The 13,826-nt window shown below is 37.2% G+C and overlaps 1 pseudogene; it reads right to left on the bottom strand.

The window, feature by feature from the left end:
* Positions 1-3,065: 3,065 nt before the first annotated feature.
* LOC101430323 (MSL complex subunit 3 pseudogene) lies at positions 3,066-10,075 on the bottom strand (annotated as a pseudogene).
* Positions 10,076-13,826: the final 3,751 nt, after the last annotated feature.

Below are 13,826 nucleotides of genomic sequence, written 5' to 3'. Positions count from 1 at the left end.
TGCATGGCATATGTTTTTCCACAGTGAGGAGCTCCCTATAAGAAAGGGTAAGTGATGTTTTAGACTCTAGTCACAACTTGGCAGAAGAGAACATCAAAAAATAGATGCTTCCATGTTGTTAAAGCTCTATGAGTCTTTCCCCCCATTGATAAGTCCAAAGGGGTCTTCTCTCTGAGAGAGAAAAAATCTACTGGTCAGAAACACTGTGTCTTCCAAAAATAAAAAAAAAAACCACACTCTACCTGGTATTGCAAGTAGAGGTGAGAGAACGGGTCAAAGCAGGAATGCACAGCCAAGACACACATCTCCCTCGCAAGTACCTCCTGCAGAACGACTTACAGCTTGCAAAAGCAAATTTCTCAGCTACAGAGAAGCCTGAGTTCACACAAGGTCAAGAAGCATTCTATTGCATTTCTGTAAATGGGGAAATGGAGACAGGGTCTTCTCTAGTCCAGAAGGCTGCAGAGGAAAAAAAAAAAAATCTGAGACTGCAGTAGAGTCCTGGCTAGCAACTCCTGGGACTGCCATGAAGTAGTGTTAAGACTGGGGCAGGTGATTTCAGACCTCTGCTGCCCAGGTGCATGGTATAGATTAGATCAATCATTCCAGCTTTTAGATTTTATGATTCTAAGCAACCTAATGTGGAAAAATACCTGAAATTCTTTACTATTTAAGAAAATATACACCCCCACACTCAATGGGGATGTAGTAAACGAGGCTATTGATGTATTCAAAGTACTTAGATAAATATAGAATGACAATAAAAGAGACAGCCCCTTCAAATCCAAAGATGAAAATATTGGAGAACATTCATAAAGCTGATAACTGATAGAACTAAATCTACTAAAGGAAAAATGGAAGTGGAAAAACAAAGCAAAAATAAACTGTAGTGCCGCATCTCCATGGAAACCCTGGGAGAGTAAGCATATATGCCATAATATCAAGCAGAAGAAAAAAATGTTGTGAGCATAAGTGCTTCTAGAATGTAGAAGAATTCTTAAGATGCTAGACACTGTGTTAGATAGTACTACTCTCTGAAAATGATGGTTCCATCTGCACTTTTATTAGATTATATTGTCTGTAGTCTTCATTGTGATACTGCTGATTCCTGAGCATCAAACAATTCTCGAAATTGGAGGGCATTAAATGTCATATAGTTCACTCCACCTGATATTTAATTTCCTACAAACAGTCCCCACTTTGTATAATTTTAGAGTTCTGCACATTCCTCACGTATATTGTGGGAGACACAGACTTACTTGACCCAGGAAGCAACGCTCACAAAAAAAAGAGCTGGGATCTTACCTAAACAATCAAGTCTCACATTGGTGCTGGAAATGTTATAAACATGTGATATGGAAATTCCCTAAGAGAGGAGGAAAAGCATTTAAACCATGTTCTTCCCTGCAAAAAAGGAAAACCTCAAAAGACCATTTCATGAAACTTCATTTCCCGGCGGAGACCTCTCTGAAGAGGACTCCTGCAGTCCCTGGAGGACAGGAAAGGACCTGGGCAAGCCAGATTTACCACTGAACACTAGAGCCAATGGCTTTTAAGTTATGTAAAATGAGAATAAACAGTTTAACCCCCAAATAGATAGAAATTAACAGACTAGATGAAGGCTCTATGCAGACTAATTTAACTTCTTTTTTTTTTTTTGCATATTTTTAATTGTCTTTTTTTTTAAAGATACATAGAGCACAAAAAAAAATGTTACAGTAAAAAGTATGAGGTTCCCATATATCCCACACTCCACCCCACCCCTCTCCTCCCACATCAACAACCTCTTTCATCATTGTGGCACATTCATTGCATTTGGTGAATACATTTTGGAGCACTGCTGCACTGCATGGATTACAGTTTACATTGTAGTTTACACTCTCGTCCAGTCCATTCAGTGGGTTATGACAGGATATATAATGTCCAGCATCTAAGGAAATGAAATCCAATGAAAAAGCTTTTAGAGACAAACACTGAGCAACCCACTTGTTTTAATTCACAAGCCATACTATGAATCAACCAAAAACATGTGGATTGTTTTCCCTGGCATCCTAATTCAATTTCAAAGCACTATAGGAATTATATTCAATATATAAGTAACAATTTGCCCTTGTTCTCATTCATAGGGTAAGTTTTTCATAATTATTTACTTTTTATAGAACTCTGTTCAAGGTATTTTTCTTCTTTGTGTTTTATCTTTCTGGATCTCTTTCTTGTATTCTTTCTTTCATTTAATGACTAGCCTAAAGAGCAACCCGTGTGTTGTCATAGTACAAGATACTAGACAAATAAATATGTGTAAGACACAATACCTTCTCCTCTTAATTGTTACAATGGCAGGGGAAGATATATATGTAAATGATAGAATACATTCAAGAATTGTTGCAGGTGCTGTAATTGAAATATAATACTATAAAATTGAGGGGTGCAAAGGAGTGTCTAAGCATCTATGGGATGAGATGAAGTCAGGAAACCACTGCAGGCAGTTACACTGAAACTGCAAATCTTGTAATGGGTTCTCTGAAAATACTTAGTAACTGAAATATATAGATTTAATAACATTGTACTGCTGTTTCATACATGCAGTAACTTCATATTTTTCCTCTAGAACAAGGTAGGCCAAGACTTTATTTAAGTAATAAAAACTAATGTTTTACAGAAAAGGAATCATAACAAGCAAATGTATAGCTGCAAATCTCAAGAAGATGGACGGTACTTTATTTAGATGAACAAAAATAAGGATTTACAGAAAGGGAAACTTAAGCAAATGCATAGCTATGAATTTTCTCTTTATCTCAATGCCAATTCCCTCTAAAATACTTTGTGACCAAATTTGCAATTTACAAATAAAACTTAAATTTGTTTCAAAGCTATTCAGCCTGAGAACAAAAAAGAAAAGTTTGCAAAATAAATTTGTACAATGCTAACAATTAAAAATGCGTGTGTATGGCTAACGAATAACTGCAACTTCTCTAAATGAACCAGTCTCAATTATTTCCACTTTCGTGACCCCACTGTCTCGTTTGTTCCTCACCTGCAATCTAGAGTGCAAAGCTAGATGGAGAAGCTGTTCTTCCAGAACCCAAGAGCTTTAATAAATAGCCCTGGGATTCCTGGTGCTGACAAGTACCTCCCAGGCAGTGATGGAAGCTGACTCTGGGAAGAAGTCTGCATGGTATTCTGCTAAAAACTGCAGAAAGAGACCGGAGTGCTTCAGTGAAGCCTTCAGATTCTTCTCAGAAGAGGACATCTTTCCAAGGATTTCTGGAAGTTTGATGAACAAGAGCAGTAGATGTTGTGACCCATAAATGCTAGAGGGTGGAGGCAGCTGGTCTCTCGGGGGTCATTGTCAGGCCTGAGGTTCCAGGAGAGGGCCTCATTTATTTCATTATTTCTTCTCCCTTCAAAGCCAGCAAACACAGCACTCCCTTCCTCATTCGGAGTCAGAGGACTAGGTGACAGTCTGCTAAGTATGTGGGACTTCTCCCAGGCACAGGAACAGCTTGGGCATGGTGGCAGACCCATCTGGATGCGGGCGCTTGGGCTGAGGAGATGCACTGCTCCCAGACGACCTGCCACGGCTGGAGGTGTGATGAGCAGACCTCTCAGAGCCTGCGATGCTTCCAGCCCAGGCTGCAGAGGGGAAGGATTCAACAAAGGTGGGTTTGGAGACAGCGCCTCCTGGTTCCTGTAGCACTTGAGGCACCTTCCTTAACTGGAAGGAGAAATTTTGACCGAGTCACGTTTTTAATACGGAGCTTATTCATATGGATAGAGCAAAACCAATAGGAGACCATAATCAAACCCATCAACCATCTCCTTACAAAGGTCAACATTCTTCTCTGCTGGGGTATAGTGTGACATGTGTCATTGTGACGAGACCTCTCGTTGGCTGAAAAGCCTGCCTTCACAGCAAAATGCTTCACACAGAATTCCAAAATAGTTATCATGCTGGTCTGGCATGGCAATTTCCCTCTTTCCTCCTGTTGATGTAGTAACAATCATCTTCAAGCTTCTTCAGAACTTCAGGGATATCTATAATTAGTGTTTGTTCTTCCGTTTCCCTTTTTGTGTGCAGGTCTAGTTCTTCTTTCACTTCAGTCTTTTCTTCAGTATCACTTTCTTCACTTCTTATTCCTGCAACTGTTTCTTCACTACTGTCAGCAGAGAAACTGCTTATTGAGTGTTCAGCATTTTCATCTTTTTCTTCAACAGGGAGGCTTTTTAAGACGGTCAACACCAGTCAACCTGCAGTGCTTCTTATTTCTTCCTTGTCTCTCAGGTGACCTAGAGCTTTTCTTGCCAATATATGCTGTTTTCTCCAGTTTTCATCTACATCAGGAAGCACATGATCTTCAGCTGTCCACATGTCCCCCCTTCTGTTCCAACCGTTAACATGGATCAGCTACTCAGGGATTTTTCTTCCTTTTTCGTCTTCCCAACAACATCAACAACCCAGGTCTGTCGGTCAGGGCATCCTGCAGGTGGCCAGCTGTGATGGACAGTGTAGGACCAGAAGCAATTTCAGGCAAAGGGCCATGCCTGCACTCCTTTACCTTCATTTTTCATGTATCTCATATTATTGAGTTTTTGTTTTGCTTTATTCTATGACCCCTGTTTTGCTTCTGTTTCTTCTTTTCCTCTCCTTTTGAGACTCAATTACGGATATGTTAGTCAGCTTGACACTGTCCCACAGATCACTGAAGTTCTCATCCTTTTTGGTTTTTCTTTATATGCCTCAGTTTGAATGAATTGTATCAATGTGTCTTCAAGGTCCTTTACTCTGTTGTATACAAGTTGCTTTTATCTCATCAGATGGATTTTGTATTTCAGAAATTTCTATTTTGTATACATATATTTATATGTCTTTTTTACGGTATAATCAAAGTCCAATAAATCCAATAATGTGGTCAATATGCATGGGTATACTATATGAAACCATCTCCACAATCAAGATAACAAATATGCCCAATACTCTCAAAACCTTCTTTGTACCACTTTTTTTTTCTTGAGAAGGAATAATTTCTTTTTGGTGAATTGCCACTTTTAATTCCCCCTATCCCCAAAAAGCTACTATAGGCTTTCTGTCACTATTGACTAGCTTGCATTTTTTGGAATTGTATGCAAATGAAGTTGTAAAGTGTGTATTTTTTTTTTTTTCCTGGCTTCTTTCATTCAGCATAACCACTTTGCAATGCATCTATATTTTACAATAGTTTGTTCCAATATACTGGCTCCAAAATATACTGGTTCCTTCATTCATTTGTTAATGGACATGTTGATTGTTTCAAGGTTTGGGTTATTCAAAATAAAGTTGCTATGAACTTTGATGTACACACATTTGTACATATTCTTTCATTCCTCTTGGTAATTCCAAGGAGGGGAATATCAGAATCATAGTATCTGTATGATTAATTTAGTAAAAACAAAAACACTTCCAAATGTATTTCAAAGTGGTTGCACTACCCCCAACAGTGCATGAGAGTAAAAGTTGGTCCACATCCTTGCCAACAAAAGGTGTGGAAGGAATTCTTAAAATTAATTTTAGCCACTCTAATTGGTATTCAGTGTTATCTCATTGTGGTTTTAATTTGCATTTCTCTCATAAATATCCATGTTGTGCATTTTTGCGTATACCTCTTAGCCATTTGTATACCTATCTTCTCTTACAAAGTGCCTGAGTCTTTGTTGATTATTTTTAATGGTCTTATTTTTAAGAGATCTCTATATATTGCGCATGCAAATCCTTTATCTAATATATCTTGCTGGTATTTTCGCCAGTTTGTGGATTGCCTTTACATTTTCACTAGGATGTTGTTCAAATATTAAAGATTATATTTGCATGAAGTTAAATTGAAATGTGTTTTTGTTTTGTGGTTTTTATTACTTGTAATCTACCAGAGAAAATATTGCCTACCCCCAATTTTTAAAGGCAGTATCCTAACAATTTTAGAGTTTTAGATTATACATTTAGATCTTTAACCCATTTTGCGTTAATATTTTGTGTATGGTGTGAAGTAATGGTGAATTAAAAGAATGTATATATGGATATCCAGTTGATACAGCACCATTTGGTGAAAAGAATATATTTTTTTAAAGATTTATTTTATTTATTTATCTCCCCTCCCCCCAGTTGTCTGTTCTCTGTGTCCATTTGCTGCATGTTCTTGTTTTTGTCCGCTTCTGTTGTTGTCAGTGGCATGGGAATCTGTGTTTCTTTTTGTTACGTCATCTTGTTGTGTCAGTTCTCCGTGTGTGTGGTATCATTCCTGGGCAGGCTGCACTTTCTTTCATGCTGAGCAGCTTTCCTTATGGAGCGCAGTCCTTGCACGTGGGTCTCCCCTATGCGGGGGCACCCCTGCGTGGCAGGGCACTCCTTGCTCGCATCAGCACTGCACATGGTCCAACTCGCCACGGGTCAAGGAGGCCTGGGGTTTGAACCGTGGACCTCCCATGTGGTAGACGGACGTTCTATCCACTGGGCCAAGTCCGCTTCCCAAAAGAATATTATTTCTCACTGAATGTCCTTGAAATTTTTATTTAACCATCAATTTAAGAGACTTCTGGACTTATTTTGTAGATGTGCTGAAGTACAAAGAGTGTCATTCTCATCATTAAAACAAAATAACTTTTTCTAAATCATCAGAGAGATTAGTGGAGAGTGTATTTGTTGACTACAAAGGGTTATACAGGGGGAATTTTTAGGGTTATGGAACAATTCTGTATGCAACTGGTGCGGTAAATATATGACTCTATGCATTTGTCAAAGCCCATGCAGAGTGAGCCTCACTCTATGCAAGATTTGGAAAAATCAACTAAATGCAATGGAATTTGGACAGTGACTTGTAAATCTAAATGTATGCATGACATGCATAAATGTATGCATGGTATCAGGATGTACATGAAATTGGCTTGACTTTTGATATTAATCTTGTTACATATTACAAATGTATAACATGACATCACTAAAAAGAGTGGGGTGAAAAGGAACAGACCTAAATAACTTTGGAAAATGATCTTTTTTCTTAATACTATATGGCTAAAGACAAAAACCTCAAATATACGTTGTATTCTAGTTGGTAAATAGGTTTCTCACAAGGGTGTGTTTGAGCAGTTCTGAATCTACTTTACAAGTTTAGTAGGGTTAAACAAATAAGCAAACAAATTACAGATAATGGGAGCCAGATTTTTCACTATTACATAAAAACATTAAAAATAAACAAGGAATGGAGGTCTAGAATGAGGCCTGTTGCTCTGAATACTGAATCAGAGAAATCAGTATGAACGCATGTTTGTTTAAATCTCTATGAAGATTGATAGATCTTAGTATGGCTTAGTATGACCACATGTATTTCCTAGCTCTGTCCACTCAGAAGGCCTAGGACCAGGGGCACCTCATTAGTAAAGAACATACCCTGTACCCAGGTTTTGCTTTCCAGATACCATTTCCCAGTAAAAGTAACAAAGGTCCTTTAGAGAAATGGATAATTCTATCTTGGGGCAAAGAAAAAAGAAGATGAGTTGGGATCATCTTGTAGAGCCAGAAAAGAAATTTAAAAAGAAAAGGTAGAGAGACGTCAAAAGGACACAGGAACAGAAGCCAACTAAAACAACAGCCAATTCTCAAATCTGGAAAATTTTGAGCAATCAAATAAATAATGCTAGTATGGACTACAACCCCAAGTATAAAATAAATATACATGAGTCCATATTGATATAAATAAATATTTGAATTAACAAGTAAATGTGGAAGAAGGAATGGATCTTCCTTCCAGAAAATCTTAGAATTCAAGAAGAATTCCAAATAATACATGTAGATATTTCCTCTTATGGGAAGTGAACATTTTCCTCATTGCTTGAGTGCAGACTGGAATTAATGACTCACTTGCAAAATGCAGGGTACCAAAAGGGAAACAAATTTACAGAGGGGAAACCTGGCAAATACCACCTAAAGCCAGTGAACAAGATTAATATCAAAAGTCAAGTTGATTTCATGTACATCCTGATACCATGCAATGAGAAGTCACCTCACTTTTGTGGTATTTTTTCTCCAGAACCTATCAAAATCCCAATCTAAGCATGAGAAAACATCAGGCCAACCCAAATGAATGGCCATTCTACAAAATACCTCAAACTACTCCCCGAAAGTTCAGTCGTGAAAACCAAAGAAAGACAGAGAAACTATTAAGATCAAAGGAGACCAGAATGAAATGAGAAATAAATGAAGCATGGTACAGAGGAAGGGTATTAGTGGAAATCCCAGGAAAACCTGAAAAAAATGCCTGCAATTTAGTTAATAGTACTATGCCAATACGAAAGTCTTAACTTTTTCAGTGGGTGGTGTGATATTTTTACATAAGATTTTAACAAAATATATGCTGGACCACTAAGTACTATCTTAGAAAATTTTATGTAAATCTAAAATGTTTTATAAAAAGTTTATTACAAACAAAACAATAAATCAACTGGGAAAATTGTTTCAATATTTGGAGTGGCTTGGAGATATGTAACCCAGGAAAACATGTTCTTAACTTAATCCATTCCTGTAGGTGTGAATGCTTGTAAATAGAACCTTTTGATGAGGTTACTTCAGGCAAATTGTGGCCCAACAGAATCAGCTGGGTTTGCTACAATCAGGATGGGTCTGAGTCCTATTATTGATGGCCTTATAGGGAAGGTCGCAGAGAGAGAGAGCAGCCAAAAGCTGGAAGTCAACAGAACCTGGTAAAGAAAAGAGAAGCCAAGAGAGATCTCCATGTGCATTGCCATGTGATAGAGCACCCAAGGTCCAAGGATCACAGCAGCCAGTCCCAGAATGCCTCAGGCTTTGGAGAGAAGCATCTCCATGATAACATCTTGATTGTAGACACCTCCTAGCCTCAAAACCATGAGTCAACAAACTCCCATTGTTTCAGCAAACCCATTGCATGTATTTGTTTTGTCCGGTAGAAAACTAAAATAATATTTTACAGACAAAAACTATATTATCATTTCATGTTAAAAGAACTTGCATAAAAAATGTGACATTTGAAAAATGAGGAAATGAAGGAAAATAAATACCTTATGACCTGAGGAAGAATGTTTAAAATTATTCACAAGGAAAGAAAATAACTTTATAAATAGAGACAACGTTCAATTTCTATGACTTTATCAAACATTTTTCTATTTATTATTCTCCAGGCATAGTGTAAATATCAGTTACAACTACAGTTTAAATGTGTATGAATTGGTGCAATATTTCCAGACAAATATTTGACAACCCACATCAAAAAGTACGGACCACATAAACTAGTAATTACACTCTTAGAAATACATTCTAAGGGGAAGCACAAGTTTCTTATAGATTTAAGCATAGCCGTACAAAAGAAACCATAAGAAACCATGCATGCCCAAAAATAATCTGTTAAATATATTTCAGAAAAACTCATGCAATGAAACATTATGTAGATATTAAAATTATTTGGTAGAAATATATTTACTGCTGTGGAAAGATGCTTAAAACATTGGCATTTGAAAATAAAAATTGTTACATAATTAATATATATATATAATAGATTAAAATATGAGGTCACAAAATTCTTCCATGTAGGATCTATAGAGAGGTAAATCTGTTTCTTTATAAGTGTACTACAGTTACCTCGCAATCCCCACAGCCACTTCCTATATAGAAAACAAAAAAGACAATCTTTCTAATTCCTAGAAACCCAGTCACATGTGACTGAAATCTCAGTCTCTTTGGGGATCAGTATTCAGTCATATTCAGTCATTTCAAGAGTCTTTGTCTCTCCTTGCCTCCAGGATTGATCTTAATTCCCAGAGGCGATTAGTGCCAGTTTGCCCTAGGGAGGGCCATCTGGTCTGAGTGTTGTCCTCTGTTCTAGAGGCTGCCTCCAAAAGGGACTCATTTCTTCTGTTGCTTTCTGTTTTTACCTGGCATACTCTGTTGATGTCTCTGTCGTGGCTTCTGAATCTAAGGAACATGCTTCTCTTTCCAAGCCCTAGCTCTCCTGGATATGCAAGTTCAACCTCAGGAACTCAGGTGCCACCTAGATCTGCCCACGATAACATTTTACATTCTGCCAAATTTGGTAGAGAACGGCAAAGTGCAAGGGACTTTCAGCATCCATCCACTCACTCCTTCTGGTGCTGCTACTTTACTTTTCAGCTACTATATTGACAAAGAAGTTTCTCTATGATGATTACATTCTCCCAGCTCAATGGTGAGGGAAGGAAGAAAAATACGTTCGAACTTTCTCAAAATATTATCCCATTAGATTCAGCACCTTTCCCTTTCAAAAGAAAATTTAAAAGAAAAAACCAAAAACATTTGCAGAATGAAAGAATAAATAGTTATATATTTAAATGCACACAGAAATTACCTCTGGATATCAAGTATTAAAGATGAATTCTATTTTTATGTGTAGCTGTGTTTTCTCGCTTCATTAAAACAAATATTTCTTTGGTAATAATAGGGCAAAATGATTCTGAAGTCCCTTCCTTCAGAAATACAGTTCTCTTATTTTCAGAGTATTTTTAATCCAGGAGAATGCAAAGATCTTTTCCAGAGCTGTGTCTCAAGCTTTGTAATTGTTTTAGAATTGATTGTTCTATGAAATAGGTTTATGTGTTCAGACAGTGTGCTAATACAATAGAAAGAAATTTTAGTGCCAAAAGAGTTACAATTTTTCATTAGTTGTAATGTTTTTTTTTTTTCTTTTCATTGCTGTCTCTTTGTAGATAAAATGGTATTTCATAAGCTCTTGTTTTTCAACATCAGTCTCTAGGAAATTTTTTCATCAGGATGCTTTGTTCAAGGCTAAATACAGCTCATGGAAGACTACATCCAAAAAAGCCTTAAAAAGATTTATTGTGCTCTGCTTAATGGGAAATATTGTTACAGTAAAAATACATTGTAAGTTGTAACCTTGAATGTTTGTTTACTAGGATATTTGAAAGTAAATGTAACAGCCTTATTTTCCAAAATAGATAAGTTGCTTTTCTTCTGGTATCTATGTAATATTTTGAAAACAATTTGCTAAGGAATTAAGAAATTAGCATTTGCAAAATATTTTTTACTTTATCATTCAAATGTAAACTCTGTAGTTTGGAATATTCATTCTCCAGTGCTAGGGACTCTTTTATTATTATTTTTGTGTTTTTTTTTTTTTCACTATTACATTCAAAAAATATGAGGTCCCCATATACCCCCCACCCCCTCACCTCACTCCTCCCTCCATAGCAACAATCTCCTCCATCTCATGAGACATTCATTGCAGTGATGCTCAGAGAACACATCACGGTCAATGGTCCACACCATAGCCCACACTCTTCCACAGCCTACCCAGTGGGCCATGGGAGGACATTCAATGTCCAGTAACTGTCCCTATAGCATCACCCAGGACAACTCCAAGTCCCAAAAACGCCTCCACATCTCATCTCTCTTTTATTATTTTTATATGAAATAGTCCCCACTTTCTGAGTTTGACTACCATTTGTTTCTTCCTCACTCTTGATTTTGCTTCAACACCAAGAGTTCCTATTTATGAAATATCCTAGATATAAAAAGTATGCAGGAGAGGAAAACAGTGACGATATAGACTTCTAACAGTCAGCCCAAGAAATTGTCTATTTAATGCCCCTTTGTTTTTTGAACATGGACACAGGAACAAGCTTTGGAGAGGAATCAATATGTAAAATGAAGCCTTTCTACACAGAGTTGCTTTGTCAATAGATAATGGTAAGGAAATAGGAAGTCTGGTGTCAAACCCTGTCCATGTTTAGCAATGATGAAAGAAAACTTAGCACAGGGCAATACTAAACAAGATGCTAGGTGTGTTATGTTCAATCCCCTGTCCCCACATGACTGTCTAGGGGACTTGAACAAGCCACCAACCCCTGAGGGCCTTTGCTTCCTAAGCTATCACAGGACTGTACTAGCTCAGTGATTTTTCCAGAGGCAGGAAGAGGGACTACCAGACCATCCCATTCATCCAATAATTACTACAGTGCCAGTCACTGTCATAAGCACGGGATATATAGTTTTGGACAAAAATCATATATAATCCTTGTCTCATGGATCAGATAGTCTAGTGTAGGTATAAATAATACTAAATTTGTATTAATATTTAGTAATTAATAGTTAATCAAGAATCTAATAAATCTTCATTATGAGATTAATCATCATCATCATTAACATTATTTTACATAGTTGGCATGAATTACGTTATTTTTTTTTCCAGGGACATTCTAAGGACTGCGCATTTAATACATACAATTCACACAAAAACCTGTGTGGAAGGTAACCTTTCCTCACAGAGGATGCGGGGCCATGAAGATGCAGTGTAGTATCAATTTCCAGCAACTGGTGAACAGGGATTCAAATCCAGCTTAAATTTCATTAAATTTCATCGAGTAAATAAACACATATATCATTACACTTGAGATGGGTTCTAAGAAGGAAATGAATATAGTCGAGTGAGAGGGGTTCAAAAGTGGAATATCCAGAGCATATGTAGATTAGTTACCAATGGAAACTTCTCTGAAACCAGAAGGCTGAGAAAGAAGCCAAAAGGAAAACAGAGAGAAGATTGCTTAAGGTAGAATAGAAGAAAAGATCCAGAGGCAGGAAGCAATTGCTTGTGGGAGTAATTGAAATAAGGCCGGTTTGGCTGTGAGAAAGTATTTATGAGAGAGGTTGATTAGGTTGAGTCTAAACTGGGCCAACAGGGACACATGTCCTGGGACCAGTTTCCTTTACAGTTTCCTTTACTCTAATCCACCCTGAAAACTCACTGAATGTGTAATACCGACAGTAGTGTTACACTCACAAATCATGTAAAAGTAAATTTAAATGTGCATTCAGTTCACCATCAGAGTAGATCATTTCTAAGTTTCAAGTTGCCACATCCTTGGGAAAGTCAAATATTTTAAAAAATTATACTCCATCTGTTTTATAGGGTAAAGAATATAATCGTATCTCAGATCAAATTGTGATCCATACTCATAGCCTATCCTGCCTTCAGCTAAACTTGTCTACCTCCTTCCTAAGTACATCTTGCTTACCCCTAACCCACAGTTTTAAATATGCATTCGTTTACCCACATATAGTTATACTACTTTGAACCAGTCTACCCAATTCTGGGGATGCAAAGATGACCAAGACAGGTTTGATCCCTGCTCAAATGGAGTTTGTAGGCCGATGGGACAACAAGCAATTAAATACATAACCAAAATACAGTGTGATAGACTGAATGATGACATAGCTTTAGGGGAAATTGGGGACATGTAGGAAGAGAGTCCAAGACAGAGATTTCTAGAAGGAGATAACATCTAGGCTGATATCTGAAGAAAGTATAAAAGTGGTTAGGAAGAGCGTTCTGGAGGAATAGTGGAATAGGGTTCTACATCATAGGTTGGCAAACTATGGTCCACAGACCAAATCTGGCCTGCATCCATTTTTGTAAATAAAGTTTTTTTTGAGATACGGTCATGACCATTCATTTTTGTTTCATCTATGGCTACTTTCACACAACAAAGGCAGGCAAAACTAGTTGAGACAGACACTGTATTATTTGCAAAGTGTAAAGTATTTACTAATTGGTGCCTTATAGAAAAAGTTTGCTAATCCAGTCTGAATGGATGAAAGTGGGTGTAGGGAAATGAAACTGGAGAGAATATGAGGAATATAAGAGGAGATAGCCTGAACTGGGGCTATAGGGAGGAGGATTTCTTATGCACTTTCTCCAAAACAAGATGTCAAAAAAATTAGGGAAGTATAATCAACAGGACATAGTGAGTGATTGACTGAAAGTTAGGGCATAAATGAG

This window comes from Dasypus novemcinctus, chromosome 16 (genome assembly GCF_030445035.2).
Source record: "Dasypus novemcinctus isolate mDasNov1 chromosome 16, mDasNov1.1.hap2, whole genome shotgun sequence".
NCBI lineage: Eukaryota > Metazoa > Chordata > Mammalia > Cingulata > Dasypodidae > Dasypus > Dasypus novemcinctus.
This window is presented reverse-complemented; position numbering and strand designations above follow the sequence as displayed.